General features: G+C 44.1%; 1 protein-coding gene across 1 annotated transcript in view; it reads right to left on the bottom strand.

Annotated features, from left to right (window-relative positions):
* LOC135897904 (venom metalloproteinase antarease-like TtrivMP_A) overlaps positions 1-14,744 on the bottom strand; it is a 248,462-nt gene that overhangs the window by 123,181 nt on the left and 110,537 nt on the right. The gene's annotated exons all lie outside the window — the stretch shown is intronic.

Below are 14,744 nucleotides of genomic sequence, written 5' to 3'. Positions count from 1 at the left end.
AGAAGCCTAGTGTCTTACCTACTGCATTCGAGAGTTGGAGAGTTCTTCATTGTGCATAATAGTAAGGTTGCAAATGGGGAATATACATACATACACAGAGAGGTCCCATAGTCAACAGAGTGTACAGGAGACCTCCCATTGCAAATGATAATAATATATGGGGTGTTACGTGCCAAAACCACTTTCTGATTATGAGGCTCGCCGTAGTGGGGGACTCCGGAAATTTTCACCACCTGGGGTTCTTTAACGTGCACCTAAATGTAAGTACGCGGGTGTTTTCGCATTTCGCCCCCATCGAAATGTGGCCGCCGTAGCCAGGATTCGATCCCGCGACCTAGTGCTCAGCAGCCTAACACCATAGCCACTGAGCAACCACGGCGGGTCATTGCGAATGAGTAGGATATGTACATACAAAGTAGCTATATGCAAACGCAGAAGACACCGTATTAGCTTTGTCACTAGCTAACGCTGTAAAATGTTTAATGACACAAAGCAATATTTAATATAATGATAACGATGAAGTTATTATGTTGAGTGCCAAAATTTAGAAAAGTTTAATTGGAACGAGTAAAAATCATAGAGTATCTTAATATGACACGGTAATGAGTTCCAAAGTAGTGTGGCTGACAAATTCGTAGTAAGTTTACCATAATTAGTACTAGGTCTTGGTAGTAAATAGCTCTTGGTAGAAACGAAACGGATAGACTAGGAAGTGTGTACTAGCTGTTAGTAATTATAGGAAATGAGAGCTTTCCGTTAACAGAGTTATGAACAAGTATTCCAAGTGAGTATTTATTCAGTTTGTGTAACGATAAAATACCGTTAGAGTTTAGCAATGGAAATGCTTCCGATGTGTAGCGGCTACGTGTAATGATGCGAATTGCTTGAATTTGGGTATGCTGTCGTGGGAATAAATGAGTGGCATACTTGTTTCCCCATGGTGATGGGCTATAATTAATATGTCTGTGAATAAAGGTGTAGTAGAAGGACACGAGTGTCTTCACATTAAAGGAATTACGAACTCTAAATAATATTCTAATCTCATAAGCTGCCTTCTTTAAGGATAAAACATGCTCCTCAAATTTTGGGTGCTTATCTAATATGACCCCAAGAAACAATACACTGTCAGTAGGATAAAGTGTGCTGGAAGCAAGGGTTAGTGATGGAGACACTGAGATATGCTTTTGTTTCACTGAGAAAACGACGAAGTTAGATTTTGCAGTATTACTGTGTAGTCTGTTAAGTCGGCACCAGGTCACAATATTAGTCGAGTCGTGGTTAAGCTTGCGCATTAATGAATCACGACTTTTGTCTGAGGAGAAGATGGTAGTGTCATCAGCGTAAAGGATACAATTAGAGGGCTTTAGGCAATGTGAGAGGTGGTTAAGGTATAGTAAAAAGAAGAAAGGGCCTAATATAGATCCTTGTGGTACACGAATGTTAGTTGTTTTAGGGTGTGAGTAAGTGCTAGATATTGACACAGTATGTTCTCTATCTCTCAAATTGTTGCGTAATAATCGCAGTGCCGGGCCAATTATACCAATAAAGTCTAATTCAGTAAAAAGTATGTGATGAACAAGTGAACCGAACGCTTTAGAAAGGTCAATAAATAATGCGCCAGCAAAATTTCCAGTGTGAATTGCCTGCCGAATATTGTCTGTTAGAAGTATTAATGCCAAATGATATGAGTATCCTTCCCTAACCCGAAATTGGTATTGTTATAGGATACAAAATTTTTATAAATAACTTGATAAGCGTATTACGATTAGGTTTTCGACAATTTTACTAAAGAAAGAAAGTATAGCTATACGGCGGTATAGCTAGATGTTAGACGCTTATCTCCCTTCTTGAAAATAGTGATTATTGTGGCCGTTTTCTATGAACTTGGAAAGATTCCTGTCTTAAAGATTAGGTTCAGTGTGTGACAGAATAATTCAGATATTGAGTATGCTACTATTTTTATTAGCTATGGCCTCAAGTTATCAAGACCAGGCCCTGTATTTTATAGGCTGGAAATGACTGTGACTATGTCCTCAGGTGTTGCGGGATGAAGAAAAAATCTACGAGGCATACGGGGGTAAGTCTCGGTCAGTGCATCGTCGCATCCTTCATTATCTGCACAGAAGAAAGTAATGAAGGAGTTTGCAATGTCTAAGGGATTACCCAGGACAAGAGCCCCCGATTGTATCAGTGACATCCGTCAGCGTGCGCAACCGATCCCTGGACTTTCACTCCTGTTCACAAATATACGCAGTGTTGTTCGCAATCACGATGACCTTTGTTGTGCCGCCGATACCACATCGGCCGACGTTATTGTCCTAACCGAAACATGGCTGAATAATTCTGTTAGAAGCACGGAAATCCTCGCTACCCAAAAGCGGTATTCCGTATTTCGCTTTGATCGCGCAGCCGCACGTGGTGGTGGTGTTCTGGTCGCTGTCTCTGATCATCTCGATAGCCTTCACATTGATATTCATACGACGCTAGAGTTTTTATGTGTGCAGATCACGACTGAATATCAAAAGCTTCTATTATGTGCATGCTACCGTTCGCCCTCTACTGGGATTGGTTTTTGCAGCGACCTTCATGACGCGCTGAGCGCTGTGTGTGCCAAATTTCCGAATATTCCAGTTTTTTATGCGAAGCATATTGCGAGAGCTCAACCCAGCTCCTCAGGCGCGGCGGTGTCGCCTTCAATACCACGTGACACCGTGACGTCACGACAGAGGAGAAACGGGGCTCCAACTCGCGCCGTCGCTCGCGGCGTCGCGGCGGTATATAAGCAGCTGCGCTTGCCTCTGCTAGACACTCACGAGGTGAGATGCCTCCTGGAGACAGAGCTGCTCGTTGGAATGAGAAGCGAAGGTTGCGGCGTGCTACAGAGACTGATTTTCTAGGTGGCTTTGGCTCAACTCTTGCAAGATGGGCTGAGTGGGAATCGAACCAGGGTCTCCGGAGTGTGAGACGGAGACGCTACCACTGAGCCACGAGTGCGATGCTTCAAAGCGGTACAAAAGCGCCTCTAGTGAATGCGGTGTTGCCTTAGAAACGAGCTGTTTCTAAGGCTCAGGCGTGCGTCGCTTGCTCAGGCGCACATTTCGTTGCCACGCGGAACGCTGCGTTGCTCGACGCTCACCGCGTCCAATGCGGGGTGCGTAGTCGCTGCGCCGTAGCCCATTGTCTTACACCCCTTGGCGGGTCGACGGGAACGCTGTCGCGTTCCACTCTTGAAGGCGAAGCAGAGTAACGCATGAGTTGTTTCTTCGTCTAGCCGAACCAAATATAGCCAAGCAACAGCAGTTCACCAGGCTAAACAGTGGTTCAACAACTAAAATAAAGGCTAGTATGCTTCGCATCCTGGGCTTAACCTTAGCTAAGTCACAGCCATTTTATTTATTTGGTGATTCTAATTTCCCTAATAATAAATGGTCTAGCACTTCGTATACCACTATCAACTTTTCGACAGAATCGTCTAATTTTGTAAATCTTTGTTCCGACTTTTGTTTAACACAAGTAATAACGCAGCCTACGAGGGTCACATTTTCAACATCCAATGTATTAGACTTGTTGCTAACAATGGCCCCTGATGCTGTTTCCAATATTTCCTATTTATCAGGTATAAGCGATCATTCTTTACTACATGTCATGTTGAACTTCCCTGCTCGAACGTCGCATAACAATATAAACGTAATATATGATTATGCTAAAGGAAATTACACTGCAATTAATAAAACACTTGCAAACTTCCTTGACGAATTTCTGGCTAACTTCAACGAAAGATCCGTAAATACCAATTGGCAACTTTTCAGAAACAAGCTTTGTGAATTGGTCTACTTATATATACCTCGAAAAAAGCTTTTAACTAACTGCCACTATCCATGGTACAACCGCTCATTAAAACCTCTGGCAAACAAAAAAAGGAGGCTTTTCCGCAAAGCTAAGTCTTCAGGAAAGCGTGAGCACTGGTCAGCACTGAAAAAAAGTGTTACTAGCTACAAGAAGTCTTTGAAGGAATCGAAGCACTACTACTTCAATGTGACGTTGCCAACGTTTTTAACAAGCAATCCAAAAAAAATTTGGAGTAGTGTCAATAAACGAGAGCCGTCACTTATATCTCTCGTTGACCCTCAGTCAAACCCTATTTCAAGCACTGATGTCGCCGAGATCCTTAACGAGACCTTTTGTGCCGCTTTTTCAAGTACCGTAACTAACATTACTAATGTTAGAGACTATGCATGTAACATAAGCTTTCCAATGGACCCTGTGAGGTTTAGCTATGATGGAATTATCAACATAATTAACAATTTGAAAATCTCCTCTTCTTGCGGGCCTGATAACATTAACACCAAAGTCCTGAAAAATACTGAAGTGTACTCCGCAATTTTTTTACTAAAGATATGTGAGCAATCGCTTGAAACAGGAGATATACCGCACGAATGGAAAGTGGCTAAAGTGATTCCACTCCATAAATCTGGCGACAGGCATTCACCTCTCAATTATCGTCCCATATCATTAACTTCCATTTCATGTAAAATCATGGAGCATATAATCTTTTCTCAATTATCTGGTTTTCATGAATCATTTTCGTTTTTTACGCCTACACAACATGGTTTCAGGAAGCAGTTTTCCTGTGAAACACAGTTATTATCTTTCAGCAACGACATTTATTCCATTCTTGATGAAGGTTCAGAGGTCGACGTCATCTTCTTAGATTTTTGCAGGGCTTTCGATAAGGTATCCCATAGTCTGCTGTTGTATAAGCTTGCTCATCTTCACATCGACCCGAATGTTCCAGCATGGATTCGTTGTTTTTTGTCTAACCGCTCGCACTTTGTTCACATTAATGGTCTTCAATCATCTTCAATGCCGGTTAGGTCTGGGGTACCACAAGGATCGGTACTCGGACCCTTGTTATTCCTTGTGTACATTAATGATCTGCCTAACAATATAAAATCTTCCATCAAACTCTTTGCTGATGATTATATACTATACCGTGAAATTAAAAACACTAATGATGTCCACTTATTGCAAGCAGATCTTAACTGCGTTACTGACTAGTGTGCTAAATGGAAAATGGTCTTAAACACATCAAAATGCAAATCCATGCGCTTTTCACGTCAAGGCGTGTCGCCACCAGCCTCTTACAGCATCAACAATGCTTCGTTAGCCCCGGTTACCTCGTATAAATACCTCGGTGTACATCTGACATCAAATTGATCCTGGAATCAGCATATCACCTACATTACTGGAAACGCAAACCGCATGCTCGGTTACATAAAAAGAAACTTTTCTAATGCGCCCATTTCCGTCAAACTCCTACTTTATAAAACACTGGTTCGTTCAAAGCTTGAATACGCCGCGTCGATATGGGACCCTCAAGCTAAGTCACTTATATCTGTGTTGGAAGCTGTGCAGAACCGTGCCGCTCGTTTTATCCTCCACAACTATGACCGCACATCAAGTGTAACACTAATGAAAAACACTTTGTCACTACCATTACTTTCATTGCGCAGGAAAATTTCACGACTCTGTCTTTTTTTTTTGAGATCTACAATCTGAATCTTGTTTTGAAAAACGCTTTGCTCCTTTCACCCGCCTATGTTTCATCGCGCATTGACCATCCACGCAAAGTGGGCGTTCCACTTTGTCACACTACCGCTCGCTTAACTTCTTTCATTCCAACTACGTCATCCGAGTGGAATCACTCGCCAGCAGATGTGGCACTCGCCGATGATCTCGAGCATTTTAAGAATAAGTTAAGTGTCTACGTTTCTTCTTCATGACATGCGTGCCTTTCGTTTCGTGGTCCCTCACGAACTCTGTGTTGCTGATTTTCAAGTTTGCGTTGTTAGTTGTTTTCTTTTCTCGTTTTTTTAGCCTTCCATGAATGTGCACAATTGCTGAAATCTGTGAAATCTGTAAAACTCAGTGCAGTGAGCTACGTAATGTTATGTATGCAATGCTATGCTATAATGCAATGACATGTAATGCTGTGACCCATGAATGTATATACATATCTTGTTATCTGTATTATTGTATGTCTTGTTCCACTCCCCTCAATAATGCCCGCAGGGCCATGAGGGTACTTGAAATAAATAAATAAATAAATAAATAGTTATTTCGGCATTATTATTGGATTGACCTAAGAAAATAGTTTAATACTTTCCAATGTTTTCTGACGTAAGTACCGGCAGACCTAATTTTATTTTCATATTACGTAGTTTTAACCTGTTTGAGTAGTTTTCCTAGTAAGTGATAACATTTATTATACCTTTCATTAGGTGCAGTGTTAAATGGCTGTTTTTTGTTTTTCTGTAAAGGTTATCTTTTTTCCGCAAACAATTTAGCAAACTGGTGGACAACTATGGGTTACGACGAGTTGAAAGCTTCTTTTTTTACAATTCATTACTACCGTTGAATCTGAAATACATTAGAAATTATTTTTGAAAATGTGTTATAGGCCGTTTCAGGGTTATCACATGCCATGACTGGGGATAAGTCTGAAGCGACGATTATTTCAATAAAAATTTACGAAGTAAACTTCTTTCTGGTGAAGTTCGTATCCACAGTGCTAGTAGCAGAAGTAAAGTGCACGAATATTGGTTAATGATCGGCTATTTAAGCTTCTACAACACCACAGTCAGGGTTATTGAGAAGATTGGATAATATGCGGTCGATAAGCGTGCCCCGTTTATTCGTGGGACTACTAGCTGGAAGAGTAATTAGGAAGAGTAACCAACGCCTCCTAGATGGCAGGCCTGCGCACTGTGCTTTATAACATCATGCTACTTGGATAGAAATTTCCATTGCCAAACCCGGCGTGACTAAAGCGGAGACGTCAAACTCCCTATGGTTTATTCGGGAGCGTCCCCATTAGATTCTATGACTGTCGGGCACTATAGCATGACGTCACGGATCGAAGTGCAGCGGCCTTGTGCTATTTTGGTGACGTCATCCGAGCGTCTCAACCCTATCGGTTACCCGCTAGTTTCTAACACAGAGGGCTGCTCAGCGGCGTTCAATTTGACACTTATGCTTTCCCATTAATAACTAAGTGCCTCGGCGTCGTTAGTGACCCTGTGCCGTCGTTGTCGGAATTCGCAAAGCTGTCATCATCGGCAATGGCTCGAGCGTCATTGTCCTCTTGCACAGCTGGCTCAGTTTCCGCTCCTAATTCTAACGTAGAATTTCACTTCTGTCATCATAATGGGGAGGCCGCATTTGTACGGGTATGATCCATTACTTAAGGGGGTATGAGCCATTTATTGCCTTACGCGACGGACAGATTTAATCTTGAAGTTCACTAGGGTTGAGGATTGGGCGCATTGGTATTGCATTCTAGTACTGGTACAGCGCAACATACAATGGAAGGAACAAGCCGAGCCGGCCAGATAAAAGGACAGAGCGCTGTGTTCCTTTATCTGGCCGGCTCGGCTTGTTTCTTCATTTGTATGTTGCGCTGCACCAATTCTTTAATTTTGAAGCAATTTAATTTTTAGGAATCGCAAGTGACAATGCCGGGCGGATGCTGCTTACCACGCTACCGAGCAAACTCGAGGCATAGAACGCAAGCGACAGAGGTAGACTGCGGGCCTGACGTCACTGACATCGTTCTCTCCGTCGCAGCCGAACGAGTGTGTAACCTCGTTAAGAAACAGAAAGACGTCAGTTGTCCAACCAATTCAACCTCAAGTCCTCGGATCTGCTTCTGTGAATTCCTTCTCAGAATTTACCTATGCATCTGTTCTTGCACAGCGGCGTCAGCTCAGTCGCCCTGGCTCTCGTGCCCATCGATGAAGGCTTAATCCGGGTGAAAAATTCGAAACGTTACAGGCAGACTCTTGCACGACCAGCACCCGCCTGCAGAAGATCGCAGATGACCAATAGTTTCGACATGGACATACTTTCTTATTTTTTTCCGGACTGATGCTTTGTGCATGACTTTATCATGTGCTCTGCGAATCCGGCGTGCGCATTCATTCCAATTCACATATCCTGCGGAAAAGGCGTTGTCCATGGGGTCAACGTAAAAATGATCCTTGCTGAGGGACTGGACATGTATGCCTAGGGACGTGCACTTACCATTTGTCGATGTGAGCGCGTTGTACTCAATGAACGTCATATTGAGTCGGGTATAGTGCTTGGTCAAACCGACCAACAGAAATAAAAGCATGGACCCTAACGTACAAAACTGAGTCTCCATGGTGGCGTCCTCGTTTGGGCCGAAATTTCTGGCATTATAAGCACACCATAAAAGGCTGTAGATCTGCTCTCCGATACCGAAATTTTGGCAAGGATAGCAATAGTGCCTACTATAACAAACAGGCAGAGAGATGCTGCCTTTGAAGCGAAGCACAGATGTCACATTGTTCAAATTACTCTTCAGTGGCTCAGGAGAAGCTTATTCGTAAAATTTCTACAGAAAACCGTTGATATAATGAGGAAGCGTTTGCAGAAACACAGGCCACAACAAACGTAGACGCTCGTGTTACAGCTGCTTAGTCCGCATTATTAGACACGTAAGTTTTTATACTGATTTCGCATTCATTAGAAAGGGGCACAAAAAAGGCCATGGAGTGAGCCTTGCATCGATACATACTGATTTCCTGCACAGATAATTTCTAATCAGATCATGGAGATTTACGGCAAACCTTCCACTAATAGTATACCCTCTAAATTCACAGTGCACACATCCACCAAAGAATAAAGTGCTACTCGTTAGCGCATTCCAGGACATTCAAGTTGCAGGATCATCGGTCTATCATGCCCAACTTCACTCGCAAGACCTGAATGAGGACACGTGAAGCTCGGACGACCGGGGAATTGATCCCTGTGCCCTGTAACTATCCAGATTTCTTCCGTCCATGAAAACTGGTTCACCTATTCAGTGAAAGACTAAGTATTTACAAGGTACACTCCCAAGAATGGACCTTCCAAAAAAGTATTTTGAACAATATGACACGCCGCAAATACTTTCTCAACAAGACGGTCTCTCAAAATTATGCATTGCAACTACCGATCAATTCACTATGCCACACAGGTTTATTTTATGTAACTTCTCAACTAGTCTTCTTCAAATATTACATATTGGAATAATGCTGGCTGTCAATTCATCAAGTGTTTCATTTTGATCGTTATCCATGTTTTTGCTAGGGCCGCCTAGCCTGAGGTGGAGTGCTAGGATTCTTTATTAAGACAAAATTTACTCCTACCAGTCACCTGAACGCTATATTTTTTGGTCCTGGATATAAAATGGCCGTTTTTTCTCTTTTTCTGTACACATTTACACTCCTGCTTGCGCACTGGGCAGCTTACGTTTGGCTTCCGCTATCACTTGGTTATTAAAAGATGAAATTTTGTTGGAGACGAACTTCCATCATACCAGCTCGGGCTTTGTTGCTGACCCATACAGGAAACGCTTGCTCGAGTGTAAAAAAGGGGATAATATTTCGTGCCTAAATTCAAAAATTGCTGCAATTAGCCCTGGTAACAGATAGCATGTTTTAAAGCACAGTTGTTAAATCCATCTGTTTATTCATTCTGATATGCCTTCGACTTTACCAATAGCCGTGACTACCTCCGTGTGATGCTTGAGATTGTTTGCCCTATAGTACTGAGGCTCTCATTTCTGAGCATTTGTAAATAATAATAAATTTAAATATGGCATGCAATCCACCTTGGGCTCTAAATTTGAGGAACGCGGGGATATGAAAGGTATGATACACGGCTCAGGATTAAAAAAAAATTCTTGAAAACTTTCGCTTCATCCAACGTTGTGTCAATATCACAATAAGCGCTAGCTTTCTAAGCATCCCTCGCATGTCATGGTGTGTCGTAACTCTTCATCTCATTTTCTATCAGGCGGGGCTGGCATATCCGTTCTCCTTCATTACGGCGGCTGTCTCCCGCGATGGCACAGATCAGAGGCCTGTAACATTTGTAGCGGGTCATACCCATTCTTTAGTATGGACCAAGAACGGACACACACACACTAACCCATTCTGAATGGCTGATCAAACAAAATAAATTAAATTAACAAATCCGTCAAATATATTTCACCATTCCATTACCAGATCGGTGTGCTTCAGATATGCCTGTGATCCAGCATTATATGTTAAAATATTAACTGGGAAGTCATTTTTGTTACGTAGAAAAGAGATGGGTCTACTTGGTGAGCCATAGAGGGGTTGTATAAGCCCGTTAGCTGGCACTCTCTTTCGGCGCTCAGTAACACTTGGTGACATCAAGTATTCCCAATTAAATGCAAGGGTGCCGTAACGTTGAAAACCAATGTGAAATTATGAGTATGGTGCGCGCCATAAAATGTGATGTTCTACGCCTGCAAGAAACAAATTATATTACTATTGGCCATGTCCTCGCGTTCAAACACGCATTCAGTTTATGTGATTTTTCTTTCGGCACATCTCGGGTTAGCAGATTTCGAAATACTTCTTCGAATCGAGCTCTCCTGTGGAATAATCTGGTATTTTATGATGACGTAGGGTGGGTATTGCGTTTTCCTTATGCTGTATCATCATTTAAGGTATGCATTTTGTACATTTGCAGACCAGCGCAAGCAAAAGTGTGTAATGAGGTTTTTCGTGACTTAGACGTTTATTTTCTTCATGGTCATCACGTGGTGATTACTGGATATTAGCACGCAATCTGATGCGTTAGGTATGGGCTGGGGTCGACGAGACTTAACTGTGTCGCCTATTCCAGCACTTTTCTGTGTTAGGTGCCTATACACTGGCACACGGATCTGTTTTTCTGAACGCGGTGGCGCTGTTCGTCGTCTAGGAGCTTGCACCGCGCCTCTGTGCAGAACACGTTAGCCCCTGCGTCTCATGGTCTGATGTCATATCTTCGCCCCCATCGCCTGATAATATTTCTGATAATCGACCAATCATGCGTGACGGGAAATTGCCTCGTTCCTCATCAGTGAAAACTTGGTGCCTCGACATCCACTTTGTGCACTCGCGTAGTAGTTTGACAAGAGTGTTACGCATCTCTCTTTCTGGAAGAAGCCCAGAGTTGTAATACAAGTTCATTGTGGAGTAGCGCTTGTACTATTCAGAAGAAGGATGGGCCCTCTGAAGCTGTACGTCAGAAAAACTTATAGATGGTGCCATGAAGTTCCGTATTGCCTAATAAAACTGACACTTGGGCCAGTTGGTGTACTTTCAACTTGATTAAGCCGGCAAATACAGACAAGAGCCTAGGAAATGACAAGACAGGCGATGAATTTGCAACTCAGCAAATTATCGAATTGAAAACAAATATATAAACACAAACAAGTCGCATGAACTCTGTGAAGGCACTACAACAAGCTACACTTGAAAGCTCACAGAAATCAGAAAAACTGGATTAACTTCGTGAATGTCGGCTGCCTTTGTTTATATTAGGAGACCGCTTGTGGACATAGGGAACTACATGCACTCGTGATTTTTATTGCGGTCGCAATGATCTGGGTTTCTGCAGGCGCATTTCTGCCGTCGCCGTCGCCATGAGGTTCCGTATAAAGTCGAAGGGTGATAAAATCGTCATCGCACGCCGCATGCCGGTGAAAGCGTGCGAGGACGAGACCGTGAACGCGGCTCCCTCTTGCGTGTGCGAGCGATAGGCGGGCCGGAAGCGCGCCATTTCCTGCTGTGCGCGGGACATGGGGGTGAGGTGAGGGAGGGGTGCCAGGGAAGCGTTCTGCTCCGGCGTCTGCGGCTTACAGTGCGGTTATGCTGGCGCCGTATCTCGTAAGCGATATGCCACGTGGCCAAAGTTCGCACCCTACTGTGCCTCATCTTCACAGCGATCTGCGATGTTTGCAGAGTGCGTGTAGTGCCAGCCGGCCTCAGAAACTCCGCCCTTTCGGTGGCAGAGGTAATTCGTGCCATACATCAGGAGGGCGGGAATGCCCTCCTGATGGCCGCCCACCTGATTTCCGCCCTCCTGATGAATGATCCCGATAGTAGATCGGCGGGCGCAGGCGAGCGTCAATCCAGCAGGCCATACCCTTTCGCCCCTCCTCTTAACTCGTCTCCCTTTGCCCTCTTTCACAACTACCTCACTTTTGACCAGTGTGCCTTGGATAGGCTGGACGAGAGGCCATTTACAGAAGAAAATACCTCGGGAGCGTGGCCTCAAAGTTCATTAGCCCAGAAAGCAGTTCGAGCGCTTCTTCAATGCTTGAAGGCAACAGACTTGAGGGCCCTACTGTAGACATCCTGCACCTAACGTGAAAGTGTGGTATGTACTCTTGTTTTCTCTCTCTCTCTCTTTCACTCCCCATTTCCCTCCTCACATGTAGGATAGCAAACTTTACTCTGTCTCGTTAACCTCCCTGCATTTCCCTTTTCCCTTCGTTCTCTCCCCTCTGCCCCTCACTTTCGGCTGTTTCCGCATGCGCGTGTCGGCCTGGCGCTAGCTTAGCACGCCGCATGAAGTTTCATGCTTAGTTATCTGCTGTTATCGGGAAGCGTGCGCTGCTGTGCGTTGGCCGGCGTGGCCGGTTTTGTCAGTTTCGTGGTCCTCAATAGCTCTGTGCTTGTGCTCCGTGATGTTTCATCCGTTTCACGACTTGCACTGCTCGTGCATCGTGCAGTGGAGCACGAATACCTCAAGAACAAGCCCTGCAAGGCTCTTCCGCGTGCCTAAAAACAGCAGGTGAGCGCGCAGACCCAAGGACATAAGAAGACGCATGTACACGAACACGGCCCTATGCATGCGTGTGCTCCATAAGACTCCGGACGTCGTTGCGCCTTGATTGTGCTACACTTACCGCTTGCCGGTAAAGAAAGCTGACAAATAGATGTTCCTACTCATTATCACCTAGTCTATGACTTGTTTTTCTGTGCCACGTCTCATTCTGCAACTTCAGTAACTCGGCCAGTTTTCCATTCCGCAGTCATTGCTTTTTCTGTGTGTCACCATTCTACAAACGTAATAACAGCTGCAAAATTACTGTTCGCGTTTATGTATTATCTCAGTAATTACAATAGGAAAACTGCGCGAACAACCTTCATGTTTAGGCATGATACGCTTTCTTTCTTTCTGGAAAGCACGAGTATTACAAGTGTCCTATATGCATATTTTTGCAGTTCGTGTTTATTACACAAAGGAGTGCGCGATAGGTGTGACTTAGTGCTTCAAGTGACCTAATTTTACTGCTAAGCATTGCATTCGTATTGAAAGAAAAGCCGTGTTATTGGCTTATTTCACCCAGTCTTTGATTGAAAAATGCGCCTTTCTGCGAATGTTTTCTATGCGCTGCTGCAAAAGATGACTACTTTCTGCTCCCCCTTGCCACCGTTACTCAAGTTGTGGCCAACACAAAATAAGGTGATAATGTGTATTTCTGGTTTTAATACAGCTTTATTTTTGTTCTGCCATATCCTTTTAATTTTGTTCAGTAGTAATCAACATGTCACACATTTGACATACTTTTGTGCAAGCTTATAAGTAATTGTTTTTGGTATGGCTGTTAACAAAACCATCTTAGCATTTTATTCGATTTTTTAGGCTTTTCGCGTGTCATTGTTTTTGCCATTACCAGTGAATTTTCCCTTTCTTTAGCTGTCATGACTATGTCATACACGTCATCTAGTTTTGTGCGATATCTCATTGAGTATATCAAAAGCTGTCAATACGCATATCAGAAGTTCTTCTACACTTTGGTCTTTAGGGCAATATATAAAATATTTTATACATTATAAAGGATATTTATTGAGCTTCGTAGCGACAGCCAGTGCTGGGATACACCGAGCACAGTCCCCTAGCTCGAGCCTCTGCTGCGCGCTTGCTATTAACGATGCTGCTGACTCTGCGCTCACGTTCGTTATCTTCCTCACAATGGCGCCGCGGAAATAAAGGAGCCATCCTGGCGACTTAGTTTTCTGGAAGGACGATAGAATGATGATATGGCTTGAGGCGCTCAACATGAACGACTTCGCGGTTACGACGTAGCATGTCAGACGGCGGCGTTATCAGCTCAGCCAGGTGATTAGCGGGTGATGTTTTCTCGAGAACGCGGTATGGCCCGTCGTACTTCAGATAGAGTTTTGAAGCGAGCCCAGGCGTGCGGTGTGGCACTAAAAACCAGAAGAGTAGCACCCGGGAGAAAAGTGGAGTCGAGGTCTGGGCATCGTGAACGGCTTTTTGACGGTTCTGGTCGTCCGTGGTGAATCACCGGGCCAGCTGGCGACATTCTTCGGCGTGTCTGGCGGCTTTCCATATCGGCAGGCATTCGGATGGATCCGGCCGGTAGGGCAGAATGATGGCGATTGTGTGCAAAGGATGACGGCTGCAAAGAAGGTAAATGGGTTCGAATCCGGTGCCTGAGTCGCGCTGTTGTAGACGTAATGGAAAACAGAAAAACTAGATCCCAATTAGAGTGAACAGGTGAGACATACATGGCGAGCACGTCACCAAGAGTTCGATTAAAGCGTTCCGTGGTACCGTTACTCTGCGGGTGATAAGAAGTGCATTTACGATGAACAATAGGGCATTCAGCAAGCAGTCGTTCGATGACTTCAGATAAGAAGGCGCGGCCTCTGTCGCTTAAAAGTTCACGTGGACCTCCATGACGAAGGAGAAAATGGTGAAGCATGAAATTGGCGACCTCCTGCGCTGTAGCATTTGGTACAGCAGCAGTCTCCGCATAACGTGTTAAGTGGTCTACCGCAACGATTATACACCTGTTGCCGGTAGGAGTCAACGGAAGTGGCCCGCAGAGATCTATGCCCACGCGA

This window comes from Dermacentor albipictus, chromosome 2 (assembly GCF_038994185.2).
Source record: "Dermacentor albipictus isolate Rhodes 1998 colony chromosome 2, USDA_Dalb.pri_finalv2, whole genome shotgun sequence".
Taxonomy (NCBI): domain Eukaryota; kingdom Metazoa; phylum Arthropoda; class Arachnida; order Ixodida; family Ixodidae; genus Dermacentor; species Dermacentor albipictus.
This window is presented reverse-complemented; position numbering and strand designations above follow the sequence as displayed.